This window comes from Macaca nemestrina, chromosome 13, assembly GCF_043159975.1.
Source record: "Macaca nemestrina isolate mMacNem1 chromosome 13, mMacNem.hap1, whole genome shotgun sequence".
NCBI lineage: Eukaryota > Metazoa > Chordata > Mammalia > Primates > Cercopithecidae > Macaca > Macaca nemestrina.
Genome location: NC_092137.1, coordinates 76,144,287 through 76,168,680, shown reverse-complemented (window position 1 = coordinate 76,168,680; position 24,394 = coordinate 76,144,287). Strand labels below are relative to the sequence as shown.

Genomic DNA, 24,394 nt, shown 5'->3' with positions numbered 1-24,394 from the left:
CAGTTGTATCCACAGTGCCTAGAACTGTGCCTGGTATATATTAGACACTCAGTATTTGTTTAATGAATAAATAGTTGAATGAATGAATTCCTTGAGTACATGAAACATACCCGGTAACTGGGGTCAACAATAGAATTCAATGAGAAAGAAAATTTGGGCCTTCACTTCAAGGACCTTAGACTTCAGGTCTACACTGTCTGAAACAGTAGCTATTAGCCACAGGCAGCTGTGGAGCACCTGAAAAGGTAACTCTACAAATTGGATGTTCAGTAAGTGTATAATACATGCTGAATTCTTAAGACTTAGTATGAGAAATGTAGAAGTCTCAATTTTTTATATTGACTAGATTTGAAATGGTATTTTTAATATACTTGGTTAAATAAAATAATTACAATTAGTTCCACCTGCTTATTTTAAATTGCTTTAATGTGGCTACTAGAAAATTAAGAAGTATGTATTTAGTTTGCATTTTGGACATGCATTGTGTTTCTATTAGGCAGAGCTCATCCAGAGGGAGAAGCAGACATTAAGTGGATTCTTTCTAGATAGTATGGTTTAAGAAAGAAAATTTTAAATAATAATCCACACAGTGATATAGGGAGGTGAATTGAGGGATAGTTTATACAATCTAGAGATTCAAACCCTGCTGGAGGAACTGATAAGTATTAAGTGTATTTTAAAGCAATGCTTATCAAAGTTTCATGGACCTGCGAATGACCTGGACATACTGTTAACATGCAGATTCTGATTTATTGGTCTGGGGTGGGGCTGGAGAGTATATAGGTCCTACAACATCCCAGATGATGCCAATGTAGAGGCCTCCTAAACTACACTTCAAGTAGAAAGGATTCAAAGGTCTGTTTGGAGTTAAACAAGTAGAGGACAAGAAGGCATCGGACCATTAGAAGCTTTACTCAAGGCTGGTCCAATACCTCCCTGCCAAGTGGCAGAAGATCTGGCTCCTTAGCTGCTAATGCTGTATTTTATTATTATTTTTTAATACACTTTAAGTTCTGGGGTACATGTGCAGAACATGTGCCATGGTGGTTTGCTGCACCCATAAACCCGTCATCTACATTAAGTATTTCTCCTAATGCTATCCCTCCCCTAGCTCCCCACCCACCGACAGGCCCTGGTGTGTGATGTTCCCCTCCCTGTGTCCATGTGTTCTCATTGTTCACCTCCCACTTGTGAGTGAGAACATGCAATGTTTGGTTTCCTGTTCTTGTGTTAGTTTGCTGAGAATGATGGTTTCCAGTTTCATCCATGTCCCTACAAAGGACATGAACTCATACTTTTTATGGCTCCATAGTATTCCATGGTGTATATGTGCCACATTTTCTTTATCTGGTCTATCATTGATGGGCATTTGGGTTGGTTCCAAGTTGTTGGTATTGTGAATAGTGTTGCAATAAACATAGTGTGTATGTGTCTTTATAGTAGAATGATTTATAATCCTTTGGGTACATACCCAGTAATGGGATTGCTGAGCCAAATGGTATTTCTGGTTCTAGATCCTTGAGGAATCACCACACTGTCTTCCACAATGGTTGAACAAATTTACACTCCCAACATTGTAATAGCGTCCCTATTTCCCCACATTCTCTCAAGCATCTGTTGTTTCCTGACTTTTTAATTCATTTTAAAGATTGCCCACTGGACGGGCACAGTGGCTCACGCCTGTAATCCTAGCACTTTGGGAGGCCAAGGGGGGTGGATTGCCTGAGCTCGGGAGATCCAGACCAGCCTCGGCAACATGATGAAACACCATCTGTATTGAAATACAGGCTGAGCACTGTGACTCACGCCTGTAATCTCAGCACTTTGGGAGGCCGAGATGGGTGGATCACGAGGTCAGGAAATCGTGACCATCTTGGCTAACACAGTGAAACCCCGTCTCTTCTAAAAAATAGAAAAAAATAAGCCAGGCTTGGTGGCAGGCGCCTGTACTCCCAGCTACTCAGGAGGTTGAGGTAGGAGAATAGCGTGAACCCGGGAAGTGGAGCTTGCAGTGAGCCAAGATCGGACCACTGCACTCTAGCCTGGGCAACAGAGCGAGACTCCATCTCAAAAACAAACAAATAAATAAACAAACAAACAAACTAAAATACAAAGGCTGGGCCGGTGGCTCACGCCTGTAATCCCAGCACTTTGGGAGGCTAAGGTGGGTGGATCATGAGGTCAGGAGATCGAGACCATCCTGGCTAACATGGTGAAACCCCATCTCTACTAAAAATACAAAAAAGTAGCCTGGTATGGTGGCGGGCGCCTGTAGTCCCAGTTACTCAGGAGGCTGAGGCAGGAGAATGGGGTGAACCTGGGAGGCAGAGCTAGGAGTGAGCCAAGATCGTGCCACAGCACTCCAGTCTAGGCGACAGAGCGAGACTTCATCTCAAAAAACAAAACAAAACAAAAAAATTAGCCGGGTGTGGTGGCGTGCACCTGTAGTCCCGGCTACTTAGGAGGATAAGGCAGGAGAATCACTTGAACCTGGGAGGCAGAGGTTGCAGTAAGCCCATATCGCACCACTGAACTCATCGGGGTGACAGAGCAAGACTCCGTCTCTTGAAAAAAAAATAAAAAATAAAATAAAAAAATAAAAAGATAGCCTACTGCCTGAGGTTGCTGCCCCTGCCTAGATTTGGGAATTCATATGATGTATTATTGACTAAGACAGTGCCAAGCAGCTATGCGGGGTGAGAATCACTCAAGCTGAGCCTGAGACTTGGGCTACTAGAACTTCAGTCCCAGCATCGGGGCCTCTACTCAGTGCCTTCTGTTTCCTTTCCTTCGGACACACACTGGACTCTGGAGTGAAGGGGAACAAACGTGGAATTTAGGGTCTAGTCAGCCAGTGGCTCAACCCAGGTGGTGTTCTTGCCACCAGCCTTCTGCCTCCTCTTATCAGTAAAGGGGTCTTGAAGCTTGGAGTGAAGGGACACCCAGGCGGTTTAGGGGATTTAAGCAGGCTTGTCTCCATGTGGAGTGTTCAGGGTCTCTGAACACTCTGGCAGGTACTCATGTTTGCGTTATCACATATAACATATTTGGAACTCTGTACATCACAACAAGGCAAAGAAACACACTTGAGAGAAAGGATATGGAATGGAGATTAATGTGAGTGTGGGAGTGTGGGAGCCAGGACTGGCTGCTGGGGCTGCAGCAAACACACAAAGTGAAAACAGAGATTAATGTGGGGAAAGTGAACAAAAGGTAATTACAAGGCACAGAGGTCATGTTAAGGAACATGGACTTTATTCTGAGGGCAAAGGGGAGTTCCTGTAAAGTTATGGGTTACAAGGTAATGAGGGAAGAATTGATTTGAGAGGGACCACCCTGGCTGCAGTGTGAAGGAAGGATTTATGGGCAGCGGTACTGGCCATAGGATGAGTGAGCATGCTCTTATATCATTCAGGCAATGGTGGCAAAGGCCTGAACAAGGAGGACTTCAAGAAACTTTAAAGAGAATAAATTAACCTCTTAGGGATTGAAAGCAGGGAATTTTGAAGACAGAGGAATACAGGCTTTTTCTCTGATTTTTGGCTCAGGTGAAAAGATGGTGCTATGAAAAGAGACTGAATACACACACACACACACACACACCACCACCACCACCACCACCACAGTTAGTATTCTTGGGTTTGGAGAGTAACACAAGTGGTTCGCTTTGTGGTGTGATAAGTTTTAAGTGCCCAGAGAATAACAAAGTATACTATACAGCAAACTCTTGGATATATGAATCAGGAACTCAAGAGAAAATTCATGGCTGGAGACTCATTGACTGTCGCTGCAACATGGGTGGATGTTAAAATCATGAGAGTAGATAATATTGACTATGGATAGTGTATAAAAATAGGAAGGCTATGAGCCAAAGATAAATGCAGGGGAGAAGGGAAGGCACCTGGGATGAAGTGAGGTATAAGTACAATCTAGAGAAACCACTGGAAGGAATGAAGAAGAGTTTCAAGAGCCAGCAGTGGGTCAACTGTGGGGTCGATAAAATAAAAATGGCAAAAGTCCGTTGGATCTGGTTATTAGGTCATCAGTGACTTGTTCATAAGCTATTTCCATGGAGTACTGGAATCAGAAGTCAAGTTGAAGGAGATTGAAGAAGAAATGAAAAATGAAGAAAGTAGACAAAGTGAATTTAGTCACTTCAAAAAAGCATGGTGAGAGGGAGGGATAAGGGTAGAAGAGTGGCTGGAGAAAGATTTCGTTCATGAAAGGGCTTAGAGGATTTGGGGCTTTTGTCCTTTATTTTTGGTTATTTTAAAATGGGAGAAATTTTTCTATTTCAAAGTGGAAAAATTTTGAGTTTGAAATAATTTGTAAATTATTTCTGGCATCTGGGAGAGAATTTTTGATCCATAGTAACACACACACACACACTTCAAAAAGTCATATCAGACAGTGATGCACACACATACACCCCAAAGTTACTCATGGTCTATAATCATAAAACCCTGGCATTTATCTCAGTTTTAAATTCTAATATAATAGAAAGATTATTGATTAAAGGATTAAAGATCCCAGTTATAGTCCTAGGGTCTTCCCAATGATTGACCTTTAAGTTACTTTATCCTTCTGAGATTCAGTAACTTTAAAAGGCTGAACTAGATTAGGAATGACATCTTAGATACCAGCCCTAATGCTTTGATAGGGGCTGCTTGGCATGCTGTGTTAAAAAGGTTTCGGAGGTTGTGTCTACATTTAGCAAAAAAGACTACTGTAATAGATTAGCAATGTCTGCCACAGGCAGGAAAATAGTCGTTCTGCTTGGTATTTCTGAACTCCCGAACTAGAACATTTCATGATTCATTAAATGCATTATCATCCTGTCATATATCATGACTTCGGCCTAGGAAAATGCTCTGTCACCATTTTTATTTCTTATTTAGCCCAAATCCCTTTTTTTTTTTTTTTTACTATAGAAATGGGATCTGACATGGCTAACTCTGACATCATCAAATCTCTACCTCTATTTATAAACTAGCCCTATTCTTTTCTGTTTATCTTTCTAATATTCTCTATAATAGCAAGGCCATTAAGAAACATAGACCATTGGCTATAAAAACTGCCTTCAGATATTTGAAACTGCATTTTTTTACTGACTATATAGGGCTCCAAATAGCATCTACAACATTTTAGACTGTGATCGAATTTCTTTGCAAGACAAAGAAGGTCTATTGGTCCTCTTTTGCTGGATTCAGATGCTGTGTTTATAGTATTTCTAACCCCTCAAGTGAAAAGTCCTTTGCCCTGTGGACATAATCACAGAAGTACATGACAGCTAATTCTCTAAAACACAATAATGGAAGATCTCTTCTCTCAACCACTCCCAAACTTCCAAAAATGTTTCTTTTCTAAGTGGCTTCCATATATATATGTGTGTGTGTGTACACATATATATACACACATATATACACATATATATACACACATACACACACATATACACACACACACACATATGTGTATATATATCCACTTATGCCCTCAGATAGAGCAGGACCCTGCTCTTAACATTTCTATTTGTTTGCCTGTGACTTCCAATTATGCTATGTGCCCATAGCATTGTTGAGAGGTTCCAATGAAATATAAACAAAAGCATTGTGTAAAAGTCTTGGTCATTATCTATAAATGATATTATTGCCATTGTTACTCTCCTCACAAGCATAGAGCCACTAAATAGGGAAAGATGGGGGCATTCTATAACCACATGTGGGACTGGTACAAGATGAAAGAACCAGAAAGGCAATTAATGGAGCTTTAGTAAAACACCTTCAAAATCAAAAAGGTTTTGATTTGGGTTAGTCCACATACCCAGCCAACTTTCCCCTTAATATCCCTCATTTTGTGGTGAGCATTTTTCTTTTTAAGAAAGGCTTATTTAATACAAAACCTGAGGGTCCCCTACTCCTGCCATGTGGCTGTTCCCTCAGGAAGCAGTCAGGCAATCGGGTTGTGTAAGAACACTGCTTCTATTCCACTGTTTCTTTTATTCCCTGGAGGAACTCCACTGGCCTGGGTACTTCCTTTCCATGGCCTCTCTTTAATATCTCCCTCTTCTCTGTAGTCATTTCCATCTCATTGCCTTTTTTCAACATTTGGAGATTCTCTCAAGTTAGTTCTCCATATTACTGATGCAATTATCTGCAGGGTCTACTGTACGTTTTACTTCTTCTAATACATTATAAGATTCTGCCAACTCATGTTTTATTTCAAAGTCATCATTCTAGTTTCTATCCAGCTTCTTTTTAATTTTTATCTTCCTGTGAGCAGGTTTACTTTTGATATTTATTGTCTTATCTCATCTTTAATCTCATGTTTCATGGAATCCAGGCTTAATTGAATTTTATTGAAAGGACAAGCAGATGTTGCTTTAAATTACTTTTGTTTCCTACGGTAAATCTTTTTTCAAGTATGTCCTTCCTTTGCCTCCTGTGAGCTCTGTTCTTTCCTGCTTGAGAATCTTTTCATAGGGCCCAAATTGATGTGTGTGGGTTTTCCTGCAATTTACTCATACTCAAAAATGAGAATTCTACACAGGCCTGAAATCTCCACCAGAAACAGGTGTAATAAGATGCTAAAAGAAGACTGATCTCAGTTTCAGCAAAAGCCCCAATTTAATAGGGGCAACCCAGGGCCAGCTACATAATTTGCTGGACTCAGTCCAAAGTGAAAATGCAGGACTGCTTATTCAAAAAGTATTAAGAAGTCCAAGATGGAAACAGGAGAGCATTAATCCAAGCACGGGCCTTTCTGAGGGAGGAGCCCTGTGTAACTGCAAATGTCATATGTCCTTGAAGCCAGTCTTGGGGGAAATTACCCTTGCAATCCACAGCAGGGTTCCGACCACCAAATAGGACTTATAAGGTGTCTGTAAATCAGATTTTTGAATCTTAGCCCCTCATCCACCTAAAAGAAATAGAAGAGTTGAACCTGAAGCAACTAAAGAGTGAGTTGGAATTTGGAGGGTTTCTCTAGAGCTAAGTATCAATGTGCTGTGACAACCTCACTCCTCAGTCTCCATGTGGCTCTAGGGAGATCCCTTGAAGAGTTTTACACAGGAAGAAATTGCAAGCAGGCAGGAGGGAGCAGCCTCGCCCTCATCTAGAAAGATGCAGTATAGCTTTCCCAAAGGGAAGTCTCTGTAAAGGCACGAAAATGTCATGGGAAAGAAAGTATTGGCTTTTAATGTCGGCCACGTCAGGAGAGCACGAGGTCATGACAATGCCAGTCAAGAATGCCCTTTCCTGCCCCAGCCTCTTGGTCTGGGAGTGAGGTGGAAGGAGCCAGCAGAGCATAGATAAGAAAGAAGAAAAGCATTAGGTTGAGGTTTTGACTATTACCCAGTATTGAAATGAAACTGCTTCGTGACTCTCAGTGATCAGAGAAGTTTCTATTATCCTAGAGTAAATGGACAAGGCAGATGGTCCACCACACGCCAAAGGGAAAGAACAACATCGTGAACTTGCACTGAGTTGTGTTATAATTGGGCTTGATTACGTTCTACTTGTTTAAATGCACAGGGTTCGGGTTCTTTTCAAGTTCTGCTTGTTTGCAGGATACAGACCTCTTGCTGATTGTTTAGATTGAGCACCAGTTGCCTTTTTCATTATTCAGCATTGCAAAGAGAGCAGGAGAAGCAGAGGTCTTAGACAGCTTCACTCTATTTGATGCAGGTGCAGCTGCAGCTCCAGGTGCCAGGCCTGGCGAGAAATCTTCCTACTGCCTTAGGAGACCCTCCCAGCTCCCTGCCACCACCTTAGCAGGCCCAACATTCCTCCCCACCCACCAGACCCAATTTCCCGTTAGCTTGAACCCAAAGAATCTGCTGATGTGAGAAGTTGTGCCTGCATTGCTTCCTCTAATTCTGTTCCAAAAAGCTGGAGGGGAGGGTGCTGCTGTCCACACTGAATGTTAGCTGCTGAGAATGCACATCAGTGGGGAATCCCCACTCAAGGTCACTTCTTTCAGCCCCTTTTGTGTACTTCCCTGACTGACAAACGTCTGCCATACCCTGCCCCTCAGTACACCCCTTTCTCCAGTCACAATCCCAGCCCTATCTGCTCTGAGCTACAGCCTCCTAGCAAACTTCAATTAGAGTACTGGGTCTCAATCCTGGCTGCACATCAGAATCAGCTGAGGAACACTGTAAACGCCAATGCCTGGCCCTCACCCCAGACCAGTTGCCGCAAACGACTGGGGAGTGTGGCGCAGACATCTGGGCTTTGCGTTCCTCTCCAGGCAATTCTAATGTCAGCCAGGGCAACTCACAGGTTATTCTATTTTTTGCTCAATTCGGTGTCATCTTACAGAAATTCCTCATAGCCTTTGGCATATGGATGACAATGTTTCCTATTTTTCACTGCTGACACAGATTTTTTTCATATTATTACATTGAGATCAATTTAGATTTGTCTGCAATACAAGGAAGACTCTCCTAACTGTCACTGTTAGGAAATAACTGTATCACATAAGGGAAAATTGAAATCTTCCTCCGCAGAGCTTGTAAAAACAAGCCAAAATCATCTTATTTTCTGCAGCTGTTTAGGTGGACAGTTACTAGGCCAAGGTTCTGTTTAATGCTATAGATCTACACTGGAATCCTAGTCAATCATAGAAGCAATAGTCCCTCCATTATTAAGAACTCTTCATGGGCAATTCTTTCTTAGTGAAGAGACAGAAATTAAGGACTGGCCCTGTAAACAATAAGTAAATCTAATCTAGGCACCTGTATGATCCAAATTCCACATCTCTCCAGAATTGCAATATTTTATTGATGTTTGAATTAGAAAAGTATATTGTTTACTCTAAAAGAAAAACTCAAGAGGGCTAGAGAAGGTCGGACTTCTCCCAGGGGAATAAAATTGATCATGATGTCTGTTCCATGGAAATTTAAGTATTAAAATGTAAAGAATACAAAATGTATTGGATTCCATTCAGCCTCTAACTTGCCTTTGTTCATTATCCTGAGCCTCAGCGATTATTGTCACTCTGTGCCTTAATAAGCTCTCACATTTGACCACTCTTTAGGCAGCTGAGCATGCGTTTCCTTTAGGATTTTGTTCACCTTCATTTACCTTCAGAGCTTGTGATAGAAATCACACCATCTTGAATATCTGGCTTTCTCGTGCAGGTCTTCTCTATCCCAAGTACAGCAAGCAGATTGCTTTGTTCTCTTGCCATCCTGAGCACAATCCAGGTGCTGAACACAAGAGGCTGTGAATAAATGATGAAACCAAGTTTTAGCTTAGAGCTTACTGTGTTCCATTTGCATACGTATAATGTCAGATTCATTATTCATGAGCATATGCTACAATGGCCCTCCCCTCAATTCTCCACTGCTCAATTCTCCACTGCTTCTGACTCTCAGATGTGCAAGATGAACCTCTCTCCTGCAGCTTGGAGCAATTTCTCCTTTCTGAGTTCACGGCAGAGTGATAGCCCTATTTTTAATGCAAGTGTGGCTCCTTAGATGCATACCATTTACAACCTACCATAAAATAAAACTGAAGGTTTTGATTCTGAAAGCTGTAAGCATATAGGGTCAACAAAAAAAATTAAGAAGCAAGAAGCAAGGATTCCCTTTAGAATTCTGGTGGAGGGACATGCTGGTCTATCTATAGATAGAAGAGGTAAGTTACAATGGCACATTGCAGAGGGCATGCTGGAAAGCCTTTACTAATTAAAAGTCTCTCTTCCGGATAAGTGTGATGGTTAATTTTATGTGTCAGTTTAACTAGGGTAAGGGATGCCCAGAGATCTGGTAAAACATTATTTCTGGATATGTCTGTGAGGGTGTTTCCAGAAGAGATTAGCATTTGAATCAATGGACTGAGAAAGCAGATTGTCCTTACCAATGTGGGTAGGCATCCTCCCATCCACTGAGGGCCCAAATAGAACAAAAAGGCAGAAGAAGGGCAAATTCAGTCTCCCTATTTAAGCTGAAACATCTGTCTTTTCCTGCCCTCAGACAACATGGCTCTTAGTTCTCAGGCCTTCAGACTCGGGCTGAATTATAACACCAATTCTCCTGGTTCTCCAGCTCACAGATGGCAGACCGTGGGACTTCTGTGCCACCATAATTATGTGAGCCAATTCCTATAATAAATCTCTCTATATGCATATATACATATACATATAGTGTGTATATATACACACATATATACATACATATATAGTACACACACACACACATTCTATTGGTTCTGTTTCTCTGAAGAACTCTGACTATTACTATAGCAAGTTCCTCTCAAGCCTAGGATTCTACTATTACAAATAAGGAAATACTGTCTCTTAGAAGGAAAAGCTCCTTGGGGAGAATGACATAGCGGACCCTGTGATTTACTTTAACAGATCACTATCTTCTCTATAAATAAAACAAGCCCACTCTTACATGGTGCTTCCTATGTGCCAAGCACTGTTGTAAGTGCCTTCTACATACTAACTCATGTGATTCTTAAAATAGCCCTATAACATAGGTGTTATCATCATTATCATCTTCATCATCATCATCGCCATCATCAACATCTCCATTTTTCAGATGAGGAAATGGAAGCATGGAAAATTTGAGTAACTTGCCAAAGTCATATGCAAGAGTCAAAATTTGAACCCATATAACCTGTTTACAAATTAAGCACTGCACTACAGGGTCTCTGGAGGGTAACACACATAAAAGGTGTCTGTCTTTGGATAACAGAAAGAATGGAAAATATTCTGAAAATAAATTCAAAGGAACGCTGATGGAGAGGGGATGTGCAGTAGCAGAGCACTAAGCTTGCTGTTGCATATGATCTGCCCTCCATCCCTATTACCTCCGTCCTCATCTCCTACCTGTCCGCCCCCCACCCCTTTCTCCCTCTATTCTGACCACTCTGGCCTCCCTGCAGTAACTTAAACACACCATGGATACTCCCACTTCAAAGTTTTTGCACTTAACTGTTCCCTCTTCTCGGAATGCTCAGAGAGCCACAGACTCTCTTCTTTTAACTTTTTCAATTGTCACCTCATCAGAGAAGCCTTGTCTTATAATCCAATATAAAATAGCACCACACCATCCCTCCAGTCCATTATTCCAAGTCCTTTCCCAGCTTCATTTTTGTTCACAGTGCTTATTATCTGACATATTATACGTTTACTCATTTGTTTATTCATTGCCCTCACAATCACCTGCCACTGAAATGTAAGCTCCATGTGAGAAGAACTTTTGTCTATTTGTCATTGTTGTATTCCTAGCACCTAGACCCATGCCTGCCACCTTAGAAGTGCAATACACATTTGTTAAAATCAATGGGTGAATGACTATGAACTATATACTTTACAATTTTTCCAATGATGACCCCCAAATGGAATATAAAATTTGAGACATCTTTTAAGTCTACATGTATATGCCTGAGGCTATAACTTAACAAGGTTCATTGACAAATTAAATCACTGGATCTTTTTAGCAGTGATAAGGTTAGATTAGCTATATTTTTAGATGGAGACTAATAAATATGACTGCACAAGTAAAAGATTTTGGCAGAGGTGTTGACATACTCGTCCACAGATCTGGGAATCACTAGGCATGCAATCTGTGGGAGATAAAAGTAAAAAGAGGCGCTGCGTGTTGCAGAAAAGGTCAAAGTCTTATAGTTAGGTCTACGTTCAAATCCTAGTTCTGTTACTAATATTTACATGACCATGAGCAAATTAGTCTCATTGGGTTTCACTTTTCTCCTCGGTAAAATGGGAATGGGTATCAATATGGCAACATTAACTTTGAAGGGCTATTGGGAAGAACGAGTTGAACAATACAGACAAAAGTGTTTAGCACATAATAGCTTTCCAACCTTTTTCCCTGAATCTTTATGCAAAAGTGGCATGATTTAGTGACAGGTTGAGAACATAGAGCAATCAAGCAAGATTCTTTGTTTAAAAGGGAAAAAATTTTTTTTTAATTTACAAAATCTCTAAGTATGACTAATCTCCTTTTCTCCAACAGCCCCCATAGTTCGACTTCATTATTTAATAAATTATTAACAAAATTAATTTACTGTATACTCACTAAATGCCAGATATTATCACTTAGCAATTGTGTATTATTAGCTTTCCTTTATGATTAATGCTTCATTGGTAAAGGATACTTTTACTGCTCTTACCTCTCCAAGAATGCAAATGTAGAATGAAAGACATTGTTAGAACTTCAGATGCAATGGGATGAAGAAGGAAAATGAAATGGGGATACTGTCTGTTCTGACTTAAACAACCAAGAATACCTTAAGAAAAAAACTTGTGTGTTATTAGAAAAAATACTAATACATAGAATACATAATTATTATATTAGAATACGTATGGATAGCTAAGAGTGGATGATGCACTACATCATAGAGCAGAAATGAAATGATTAGTTTGGACGCAGAGTCATTTGTTCTTTTAGTTTATGTCTAGTTGTTGTCTACTTCTCTCATGGGACCGCTGACTTCCACATATGCGGCCTCAAGTCTAAGAAATCTTGCATGGAGTAAAGGCTTATTTTATTATTAATTAGGTCTCTCTAGGCTCATGGGATGTTCTGTGTCTGTTTCTACTGGGGGACCGTCTGGCTCAGGGCTGTAATTTGACAGCTCTTTATTGGCAGAACTACATGAACTGAGGACTCCTTTTTATTTCAAAGGGAGAGTTATTCCCACTAACTCAAGGAAAGGATTGCCAAAAGTCACAGCAGAGGCAATAAGAGATGTGATGCTTGCATTCCACAGCCCTCATTCACCTTCTAGGCTCTGTGAATAGTGTCTCACCCTAGATGAAGACAAATCAGAGCTATATCACCCCTACCCACCTCTAAGTTTGAGAGATATTGGGGATGGTCTATGAAGTCAAATTCTTGTCCCAGGCCCTACCAATAATTGGTGTGAGAGTTAGAACTAGATCTCAACCCTTAAATCTTGTCAATTGCTCTGTTTGCAATTTGCTTTCCTCTTTCACCCACACCCCTTGGTGCACATGCTGAGCCTTTTGTGGTATCTTTTCTACCAAAGGTGTACTATTATTTTATAGATCAGGTTTCCTTGAGTGACACCTCTTTGAAGATAGTATAATAGTGAAGACCGTGTAGAAAAATTATTCCCAAGAAAAGCCCTGAAGCACATAGGAATTATTCATTCTCACAACTATTATTGTTCCACAGGAAAAGCAAAACGCTTTTAAGGGACTAGTGAAATGTTTTTTATAAACTAAGCACAGCGTCCATGAATTATTGTGAAAGAGTTATCCATTAGTTCTAGCCAAAAAGCAGTATTATTTATTATGAACATATTTATTGAATAAACATTCTGAAGCTTTTATTATTAATAGGAGAGAGCAAGAATGAAAGAATTCAGTTGTTTTGATATAAATAAATGTCTGATACATTCACAAAATCTCATGAAAACCAATAAAAAATAAAAAGAAAAAAATACACCAAGATGTGTAAAGGACTTTAATTTTGTCAAATGAGCATTTTTTACTCTTTTCTGAAAATTTAAACAAAACATTTGCATTCACATTAAGTTTATAAGCTTTTTCACTATCTACTAGAAATGTAAACTATCTCAGAGATGACTGTGGTAAACAATTCTAATTTTTTAAGAATTTCATTTAGGAGAATGAATCTGAATTATCAGTAAACCTAAATACAACATAGTTTTAACTATTACATTATTTCAAATACATTATGGACAAATTAGAACTAACTACCAACCATGTCTTTCTGAATAGCTAGCTTAATCAGTAAACGAGTCATTTGTAATAAACACCACTTCTCACCTTTAAAAACAATTTTGTTTAAAATTTTTTAAAGTTTTTTTTTAAGCAAACAGACCCCCTGACCATTACCCCTACTGTCACCATGAAAAGAGAGAACATGATGACACCCTATATTTTCTTAGAGGTCCTTTGTTTCACAAATATATCAGTATAAATTTTATTCCAACCCTTTTAGAATTACCTCAGAATCATACTGTTGGAGCTTAAATCAATAAGATCCAACAGTACATGAACTTAACTACATGAAAGTTTCAGTTTTCAGGAAGTGAAATTCCTAAGACAATACAAAGAGTCTTTAGCACATTTAGACCTAAGCATAGACCAATGACTTTCATTCACAAGAATCCAATCCAAGAACTTCGCTAATTCTAAATTTTCATGTGGCATCTAACTTCCTTTACTCTTTATGCAAAACTTTTGGATTATGTTACAGCTTCATTACTTTCTGAGACCTTTTATTTCCTCTTCATCTCCATTATCAGCACTAAAATTTTGCCTCCTGTTTTTTGATCACATGGAGTGACCCTGGCACATTTTGGAAAATACACAACTGGACCCCAAATCTGGAGATGCTGATTCAGTGAATGCTGGGTGTGACACAGGAATATTTTTCTTGAGCTCTCAGATAATTCTAGTAGACAGCCACATTTTAGAGATAATAGTATTTATGCAATACGCACAACTCACTAGAACCACATAGAGATGTCATGAGTGCTGATGATCTAGGTAGAGACTTATTCTTACATAAGTCTCATTGTGCATGATTTAAACTCAAGGAAAAGTATAAATGACCATCTATTCTGAATCTTCATGAGCTTAGCATCTGGTTTGCTTATTTGTATTTTCGTGCCACTGTTTTCCCCACTCCCTCCAACTGCGTGTGAGGAAAATGTTTCATCTGCAAAGTAGGTTTCTCCAGTACCAGAGCCCTTTCCAGCATGGGTGGAGATGCCTTAAATCTGCATTCTAGCAGGAAACTCCCAATCATTATAGATTTCTTGGAATAGCAGCCTTCCCCTAACCTATCCTTTCATTGCCTGGCCCTTATGGCAGATGGTATTTTCCAAAGAGGGCTTCAGCAACATCTCCCATCCCACATGTTCTTCTGCCCCTCCTCCATTAAGAGATGAAGTCTATTTCAGGGCCTGATACGGCTCATGCCTGTAATCCCAGCACTTTGGGAGGCCAAGGCGGGCAGATCATGAGCTCAGGAGATCGAGACCATCCTGGCTAACACAGTGAAACCCCGTCTCCACTAAAAATACAAAAAATTAGCCGGGTGTGGTGGCGGGCGCCTATAGTCCCAGCTACTCGGGAGGCTGAGGCAGAACAATGGCGGGACCCGGGAGGCGGAGCTTGCAGCCAGCTGAGATCGGCCCCTGCAATCCAGTCTGGGCAACAGAGCAAGACTCCGTCTCAAAAAAAAAAAAAAAAAAGAGATGAATTCTATTTCACAACCCCTTGAATCTGGTTGGACCTTGGAACTGTTTAAAGCAATAGAATGTGGTTACACCTCTGTGTAATAGTGGTTACACAGAGGGACTTCTGAGGCTCGATCATAAGAGGCCTAGGAGCATCTGTTCTGGTCTCTTGGGATGCTCCCTCTGGGAACCCAGCAGTCATACTGAGAGAAGCCCAAAGCACACGGAGTAGCCATGGGCAGTGTTTCAGTCAATAGCCTCACTAAGCACTGAGCTAAGTCCTCAGCCAACAGCCAACATCAACCACCAGCCATGTGAGTGAGCCATCACAGATGTCCAGCACAGACAAGCCTTCAGGGCACTGCAGCCTCAGACAACACCTGATGGCATCCACATGAGAGGCCCTAAGTGAGAACTATCCAGCTGAACCTAGTCAAGCAACAGGAAGAACTGTAATAAATGGTAAGAAATTGTTTAAACCACTAAGTTTTGGAGTAGTTTGTTGCACAGAAATGAGTCACTGAGAAAGTGCCTATGACTAGAGTTTTACCCCAGGTATTGATTTACACCCTTTAGTTCCCTGCTGGATTTACAGTAGGTCTCTGAACCTGCTTATTTAAGGGCCAATTTGGTGATTCCTGACTAGTCTCATCTGCATCCCTGTCCCATAGTCCTCCTCCTTCCACATCTGAAGCACTGGGCACCCACCATAGTTCAACTTACCCCATATTCTGGAACCAAGTTCTCTTTCGGGACCTATAAAATCCAAACTCCTTGTCTTGATGGCTCTCTAGCAACAAATCTATCAATGGTTCTCAACCTTGACTGCACATTGGAATCACTTGGGAAGTATTTTTTTTTTAAAAAATACTTGTTTACGGCCCAGTGCAGTGGCTCACGCCTGTAATCCCAACACTTTAGGAGGCCGAGGCGGATGGATTACGAGTTCAGGAGTTTGAGACCAGCCTGGCCAATACGGTGAAACCCAGTCTCCACTAAAAATACAAAAATTAGCTGGGCGTGGTGGCACGTACCTGTAGTCCCACCTACTTGTGAGCCTGAGGCAGAAGAATCGCTTGAACCCAGCAGGTGGAAGTTGCAGTGAGCTGAGATCATGCTACAACACTCCAGCCTGGGCAAAAGAGTAAGACCACATCTCATATTAAAAAAAAAAAAAAAAAAAAAAAACAACAACATGGTTACTGGTTCCCACCCCCAGAGATTCTCATCTAATTGGTCTGGAAAAGACATTTCTATGCTGCCACTACTGCTATTTTGGTCCAGATAATTTTTTGTTGTGAAGGGCTGTCCACTGTATTTTAAGATGCTTGGCCATATCCTGGTCTGTACCCACTATAAGTCAGTAGCACCCTTACAGTTGTGACAGTCAAAATTGTCCACAGATGTTGCCTAATGTCCCCTAGGGAGCAAAATCATCCCCAGTTGAAAACCGCTAGTCTAGATTTTAGCCTGGGCATCAGGATATCTCAAAATTCACCAAGTAATTCTAAAGTTCAGGCAAGGTTAAGAACTGCTGATCTAAAACAGCATTGCTTTTCAAATTTAAGCATGTATATGAATTACCTGGGGACCTTGTTAAGATGCAAATTCTGATTCAGTAGGTTTGGGGTGGGCCCAAGATTCTGCACCTTTAACAAGCCCCCATGTAGCTGCTGTCATTGTTCTCAGTCCACTTTGAGTAGCAAGGAAGTAAATACTGCAATTTGCCTACAGGGTGAACTTGCATTTAGCACCCTCAGCTGGGCATCCCAAGGCCTTACCCTAATTGCCCCCAGAGAAAATTGGTTACTGGTGATTGTCAAAACAGACTATGTTCCCCACAGTTGGCAAAGATGTCTGAAAACATGGTAGCAGCAAAATTACTTTAAGTAAATTATTCACTTCTTAGGGATCAGTGTGCTGCAAACTACATATTGCATTTCACCAGTGTAGAAGCTGCCAGCAGATTAGGGGAAAACTTCCCTACAGTTTGCTGCTTGCTGTTGCCAAGGTAGGAAGCCAAACAATGCCTTGAGCTGCCAGCCTTTTTCAATAATACACTTCACATTGCCAGTCGCGAGAAAGGCTGTGTGGGACCCAGAGATTTCCCCGCTGCTCCAGCCCCTCTCCAGCATTTTAAGTCCACAGCTTTAACATATGTCACAGGGGTTAAACAAATGAGTCAAGAGAGCAGATTTTTAGTTTGAAGAGGGATTTCAGGAAGTCAGTTCTTGCTCCTACAGGACAGAGGTCAAGCTACAATCGAGCCAAGACAGACTAGCCTTCTGAAATTTACACAAAACTGTGGAAAGGTCACATCTCCCCTCCACTCGTGACTCAGGAACACAGAGGGTTTGTACGACTGTTCAGCTTTGGCTTTTGTCCAAGAGAAATGCTCTCTTTTCACTCCAGAGGTGTTTATTTGCAGTAGAATCACTTTAGAAGTATGTCCTCTCTCACCTGTAAATTTAGCCAGGAACTTGAAGATGCTAGTGGTTCAGAAGTCTTCCAGGCATATTATTTAAATCCTACTGATTCCAAAGAAGAAAAAAGGCATCTGGTTGTTTGGGAATCTACAATGGACTACAAAATGTATCCACAGATTATCTGGTTGGCTCAAAATGTGAAACACAGTACTTCTCTACTTAAGTCTTGTCACCTAAAAAGGAAAGCAAACAAAAAACACCAGGAGGGGTGAGTAAATCTTGGCTGTCCAGAGAAACAATTCTAATTTATTTCAGAGAGTGCTTTGAGTACAGAAACTGTAAGAGAGATTTCCCCTCTTCTACCTCATTTCTGTAAGAAACAACTCTAAACAAACTTTAAATACAATGTTACTACTTAATTCTAAATAGATGTTCTGCCCTGAAACCTACATCTACTTCCTTACTGCTGAGAAAGGGATTGACAATGATAAAGAAGGCTCAAGTTCCCGTTTACCCCTTTTTCTGAAACCTTTATGTGCCATCAGCCTTAAATGGCTCTTGATGGTCTCTCCTCTGGACTATACCCTGGGTCCTCTCACTAGTTCTCAACTGGGGGTGATAAAGTCTCCAGGGACATTTCCAATGTCTGTAGACATTATTGGTTGTCACAATTCAGGGGTTGCTGCTGGCATCTTGTGGATAGAAGCCAGAGATACTGCTAGATGTCCTACGAGAAACACAAAACAATTCCCCACAACAAAGAATTATCTGATCCAAAATTTCAATCATGTTTACTGTCAGAAACCTTGTCTTAGATTTTTTGAAGTTAAAAAAAGATCCTCAACCAAAGCCTACTGAAGACTGCAGACCTCATCTTGCCCCCTACAATTCTAAGCCGACATAAAAGACAGAAAGAGAGGAAGAGGAAGAAGGACCCCTACACATAATTTCTTTACCCCTTTCCAAGGACAGAGATCACATTCTTGTTCCTTTCTGTTATGCCAGAGGGTAACAGTGACTGAGTCATAGTGGATACTTGACTAATATTTGTTGAAGGAATGGATAAATCCCACCCCTCAGTTACATGATGTCCTCATATGAGAAAGAAAAGGAAACACATCTTAGCTATAAGATTAGCTCTCCTCTGACCAGCAGCCTGGGGCTTGCTCAGACAGTATGGTACAGCCTGGTGCTTCTCAACTTTAACGTACATACGAATCACCTGGCAGTCTTATTAAAAATGTAGATTCTGAATCACAAGGTCCAGGGTGAGGCCTGAGAGGCTGCATTTCCTACAGATGTCCAAATGAAGCCGATACAGTCCAGGTCACACTGCGGGGCAGCAAGAATAGACGATGTCTAGACTTGAAGCCAGGACATTTAGCAGCTTTCTCAGCCTCCATGTCCTGTTCTAGAAAACAGGGAGGATGATAAAATCTCTGCTACGCCCACATCAAAAAATTGATAATTGTGTCCTGATAGGATCTAAAAGGGATTTCAGAAATCATATAAGCTAAACTCTCCCATTTTTAAGTGAGGAAACAGAGGCCCAGAGACACCTTAGCAAGTCCAAGGTCACTCTGGTGGTTAGCTGTAGAGCCTGAACCAAATCCCTCACACTGATACAGCCATCATTCCTCCCTGTGTGTTCTGGCTGCACACACTGCCTGGTGCCTAGTACTGCAGGTCTGGCTGTTGTTTACTTGCCTGTGCTTTTTTCCTGATGGCGTTGCATAATGCCTTGGCTAAAAGTGATCCCCTACCACTCCTCCAAGTGTACCTGCCACTTCATGCATATCCGATTGCCACATCCAGTGAGACTGGCCAGCTGCTGCCATGTTCCTGAAATCAGTTCTTACACTCTGCTGCTCAATTTTGTGCATCACAGTGTCCTTATACCTGATTTTGCTCCCCTGATGTATAAGAGGTGCACAAATCAAATTAACCACAGGTGAAAAAGAGCAGTTAGCCTGGTGCCAAACAACAGAGCAGACACCAAGCTGGGATTAAAGCCCCACATTTTGATTCCTGGTGCATACTCCAAACCTCTTCAGAAAGAACACAGCCCTTCACTATTTACCAAACTCTCATTAGTCCAACAGCCTGTTGTCTTAATGCTAAAAACCTGCCAATCAATAGTAATTTAGGTTAAGGGAAATTATGTTTAAAGAGAAACATTCTAACACTTATAGGTTCATTTTCAGAATCTTACCCTCCAGTTGTCTCAGAATAATCTTGGGCCTGCTTTTCTTCCTTTCCTGCAAGCAGAGAACACTGTTCTGAGAACTCAAGTTATATTCCTGTCCTGTGTCTTTCCTTGCCCCTCATTTGAAGCATTCCTCCGAGTCTCGTGTATTTTAAGTGCCATCTAGTGGTAGATCTTCAGATGTTAATAATACAATGAAATTTAACTTAAGGATACTTGGGGAAATAGATGGTCTCCAGATGATGGAATAATTTCTCTACCTGAGAATCACTATATCTGCTATATGTGAATTACCAATATTCAGACTATTTAAATACTTTTTTCAAATAATCCTGCATATTAATTTAAGCATTCTTTTGAAAAACTCTTGTAACTTCTCAGTCAAAAAGCATTTGCAAGATCTTTATAATTAGAGATTTTCAATTACACGTTAGAAATAAATTAAAGCATTCTGCATAATTTTTTAATTTGAAATACAGGTTTTTAAAACTTAAAGCAGCTTAACTCCTCTGCGTATCTTCCATAAGTGTTTTCTATTTGTTTTGATAACTCTACTCACTTCTTCCCTTACAGAGAAATACAACAACTCAGGATTTCCTTCTACAGAGAGACAGAGTCTTTCCTTGCATCCTTTTCCTTGGAGAGCAGGGATATTGGAAAGACTGATCCTCCCTTCTCTTTCTCCACCCACTTAAGCCCTTCAGTATCCACTCCTTTTTAGGTATTGAATCTGGCTGAATAGTCATATAATTTTGGTTCCTCTGTCCATTATCTGTGCAATGACAGAAAGACCAGGATGAGAAAAGATTAGGAAATGTTTCTACAGACTTCTCACCAAATCCTAACAGGTTTAGAGTTATTATTTGAGTTTCTAGCTCCTGGCCTGATGCTGCTTCTTCAAGATCAAAGGGATTATGACAGAAACACACTTAGAAAAGTAGACTCCAAGTACTTAGAGAAAATATGTACAAATGAAATACAGCCAGGAAGATATTAAAACAGATGTTCTTCTACAGCACAAATGGCAAGTCCAAAAGAAATTTTCATTAAAAATGATTAAAGATACTCGAACAGCAGCTACTATTAAATGCTAGCTTACAATTCATTTTGTTTTCATAGCATTCATTTTTCTTATTATAAATTTATATAAATATAAATGAAAAATATAGACAAAAGCATAAAGTAGAATGTAAGCTATCCTCATACATCCTGTAGACATAAGCCCTATTAAAATCCTTTGGATATTTTTCTGATACATGTCTAGGTATAAAGATTGGGATCATATACACGAAAGGTTTTGTCGTGATTTTTTTTCATCTGGTAATATATTTTGAGCATCTTTCCAGGTCATTAAATTTACAGTGAATATATTTGATGACATGGGAAGATGCACCACGTTTAATTTAACCAACACTTATTGACAGACATCAGATTGTTTCTAAATTCTTACTCATATCTAATTCTGACATGAACTTCCTTGTACACAAATAAGGCGAATGTAAATATTTATTACAAATTGATTTCTAGAACTTTAACTACTGGGTCAAAGGACGTGAATGTGTTGAAGTTTTGTGATAACAACAAACTGGTGACTATAATTGTAGCCATTAATTAACACCCTTAAAAGTACCTCATAAAGGTACAACCATGACACTTTCTCTAAAGAGGGAGGCTGCTGCCTACCCACCCTCTTTAGGGTGTCTCCTTGAACATACAATAGGCCTTATTTAAAGGCTCAGTCTTTTATTCATAATTTTACAGCGCAAATACGTGGGCTTTCTAACATTTAAAACTGGCTCAGGGGTCTCCCACAAGGGATACATAAGGCAATCACAAGTGCATCCTCTGGTCTCTCAAGAGAGGTGTTAGTTGTTCTGTCTTCCACCTTCCTACGTGAGTTCATATAAAATTCTGTCCAGACTTTATAATCACTTTCATGCTACCCTACATGCATGTAATTTTGATAAATACCCAATATTAAAATTATGTTCTTTCCTTCATATTGGTACAAAAGGGCCTTTTGTTCCTCAGACTGTTTTACTCTCTAACAACCTGGTGGAAATAACTATGTCCCACATATTGGCATTTCCATGGATGTGGCTGCCTGGTAACAATAATGGGAAAACAATGTAATTCTAGAACATTCTATCTGAATTCACTCAATAGAGGGAGATATACTTTTCTTTTCTTTTTTGATGGAGTCTTGCTCTGTCGTCCAGGCTGGAGAGTGCAGTGGCGCAATCTCAACTCACTGCAACCTCTGCCTCCCGGGTTCAAGTGACTCTCCTGCCTCAGCTTCCTGAGTAGCTGGGACTACTATTATTGACAAATTTTTTAAACTCCCATCAGGTTTCTCAAGTTCTTACATTGTTATTTTCTGGATAACAATTAGAGTTTTTATTGTTTTTAATAAGAAAAAAAATATTTTAAAATGTGTACCAAAAACATTCCCAAATTGACAAGTTCCACTTTAAATTTTAAAAAAAAGAAAAACTCTCATTGCTGAAGTTTGCTTTTTCATTCTTGTTGAAGTTCCCTTCAATAACTAGGGGAGGCTCAATAACTTTGCCCAATTATTAAACCAGAACAGTAATAAGGAGCCTTGGCTGAAACTCCCAATTCTTCTTCACCCCAAAACTGTCAGAGGGGATTTTCAACTCTGAACTCAAACAAAACACCAGGATTGGTGAAGGATGACTAAATCCACCTCGTATATGAAACTGCCCATATTTGACCATTTTTGGTTTAGAAAAAAAGTGGTATTCATATGGCACAAGCTAATAGAACCATTTATCATTATCAAATCATGGGTAGATAGACAACTAGAAGCAAATATCCAGACATACCACTACTCACTGGTACTGGACACATCCCAGGCAGACCAAGAGGCAGCCACATGACCGTTTATCCTCTACCTGTCACCCTCATTTCCTGTGGCTATTACCAAACGACTAGGACAGGACCCAAAAAAATCATCAGCACTGAGAGCAGTCAATCTAGAGAGGGGAGTGTCAGCTTTTTCTTATCCCACAGAATGGAATGAGGAGGATTCCCACCTGCCCCAATCTACCAAGGAAGGCACCGAGATACTCACAGAGATGCAGAAGCCAATAGGAAGGGCAGACAGACATGTCATTATAAAATAGCGTTTGGACGGTAACAGCCCTTTCCCAAAGCAGACCTCCTTCTTGCCTGGAGACTAGACTGCCTTTGTAGGACTAACATTAGCCACCAAATTACAAATTGTGGTTGAGGAGTCCTGCAGCTGGAGGCTGCAAGCTTCTGACCCCCTACCTAAACTGCTCCTAAGATCAGTGCTTGAGATATTGTGCAGCCCCAGCACTTGATGGATCAGCTGGCACCACCCAGATCAATAAACTGGCTCATCTGATCTTGTGGCCCCCACCCAGGAACTGACTCAGCGCAAGAAAAGAGCCTCCATTCCCTATGATTTCATCTCTGACCAATCAGCACTCATGGCTCACTGGCTTCCCTTCATCGACCAAATTATCCTTAAAAACTCTGCTTCCTGAATGCTCAAGAGACTGATTTGAATAATAATAAAACTCCGGTCTCCCACAAAAAAGTAAAATAAAATAAAGTAGCTTTTGATTCAGATTTGCTCATAAGCCCTCCTGTGCCTATTTGAGCTAGAGGAGATGGGAGTTGGTGAGATGTGGCAGGACAAAATGGGAATGATGAGAGGAAGGCTTACAGTCCTACCTTTTGTCACAGGAAAGCTGTGTCAGTTCCATTGTATCAGGTGGGTATATGTGTAAGGTAGCTGGACCTGAACTGCCTTAGTATTAGACAAGTAGAATCAAGAAACAAGAGACTGCAGGGTGACAGCTGAGAGGCAGGGACAGGGAAATGAGGTAGAAGAGGAGAAGCCAGAGATCTACAGCGGCAACTATGCAGTTTGGAGGCCTTCCTGCAAGGACCTTGAAAGAACCATGCTTAAGTCCCTAGAGAGAAAACACCTACATATTCACACAGAGAAGGGACTAACTGCCCATTACTGGCTAAGGAAGTTGCAGTGTATAAGAAAGGATTACAATGGTGAGTTAGTAAGTATAAAGGTCTCTGTCCCTTTCTCTGTTACCTCTGCAATGCCCCAGCCTACAGCAGCTGGGAGAAGTGAAGGAGCTTCCCCATTACAAATCCACCCAGCCATAGATAAGGCATGTGACAGGAATTAGGGAGAAGATGAGATTAGAGTTGATTAGAGATTGAGTTTTAATATCTACTCTTGCCCAAGAGCTAGTTAAAAAGAAAGAAAAGGAGATGCAACAGAGCATGATTAAAAGCAATGGATGGAAAAAATTTTTTTCATTATTGTACATTGCCAAGTTCAGACTGTTCAATAGGCCAGTTACACCAGTATCTACACTGACGAACTAATTGAAATTTCTGGGTCATCTCTGTGGCTTCATTTGCTAAAAGTTCTGCTCTTACAGTGTAATTGAATTCAAAGACAAGAAATCACCAGTGTCAATTGTAAAGAAGAAAAATGAACTTTTATTTGGAAAGAAACTGCATCAAATTAAATT

General features: G+C 40.5%; 1 long non-coding RNA gene across 6 annotated transcripts in view; it reads right to left on the bottom strand.

Moving 5' to 3' along the window:
* LOC139357905 (uncharacterized) overlaps positions 1-24,394 on the bottom strand; it is a 203,280-nt gene that overhangs the window by 141,368 nt on the left and 37,518 nt on the right. For 3 of the 6 annotated variants that reach the window (XR_011611930.1, XR_011611929.1, XR_011611928.1), the window contains exons 3-5: positions 19,851-19,896; positions 17,673-17,871; positions 9,087-9,225 (exon numbers count right to left, since the gene is read on the bottom strand). This is a non-coding gene — a long non-coding RNA (uncharacterized lncRNA). Of the gene's footprint in view, positions 1-8,138; positions 9,226-17,672; positions 17,872-19,850; positions 19,913-24,394 lie in introns of those variants that run through there. The other 3 variants (XR_011611926.1, XR_011611927.1, XR_011611925.1) reach the window with 3 other exon arrangements.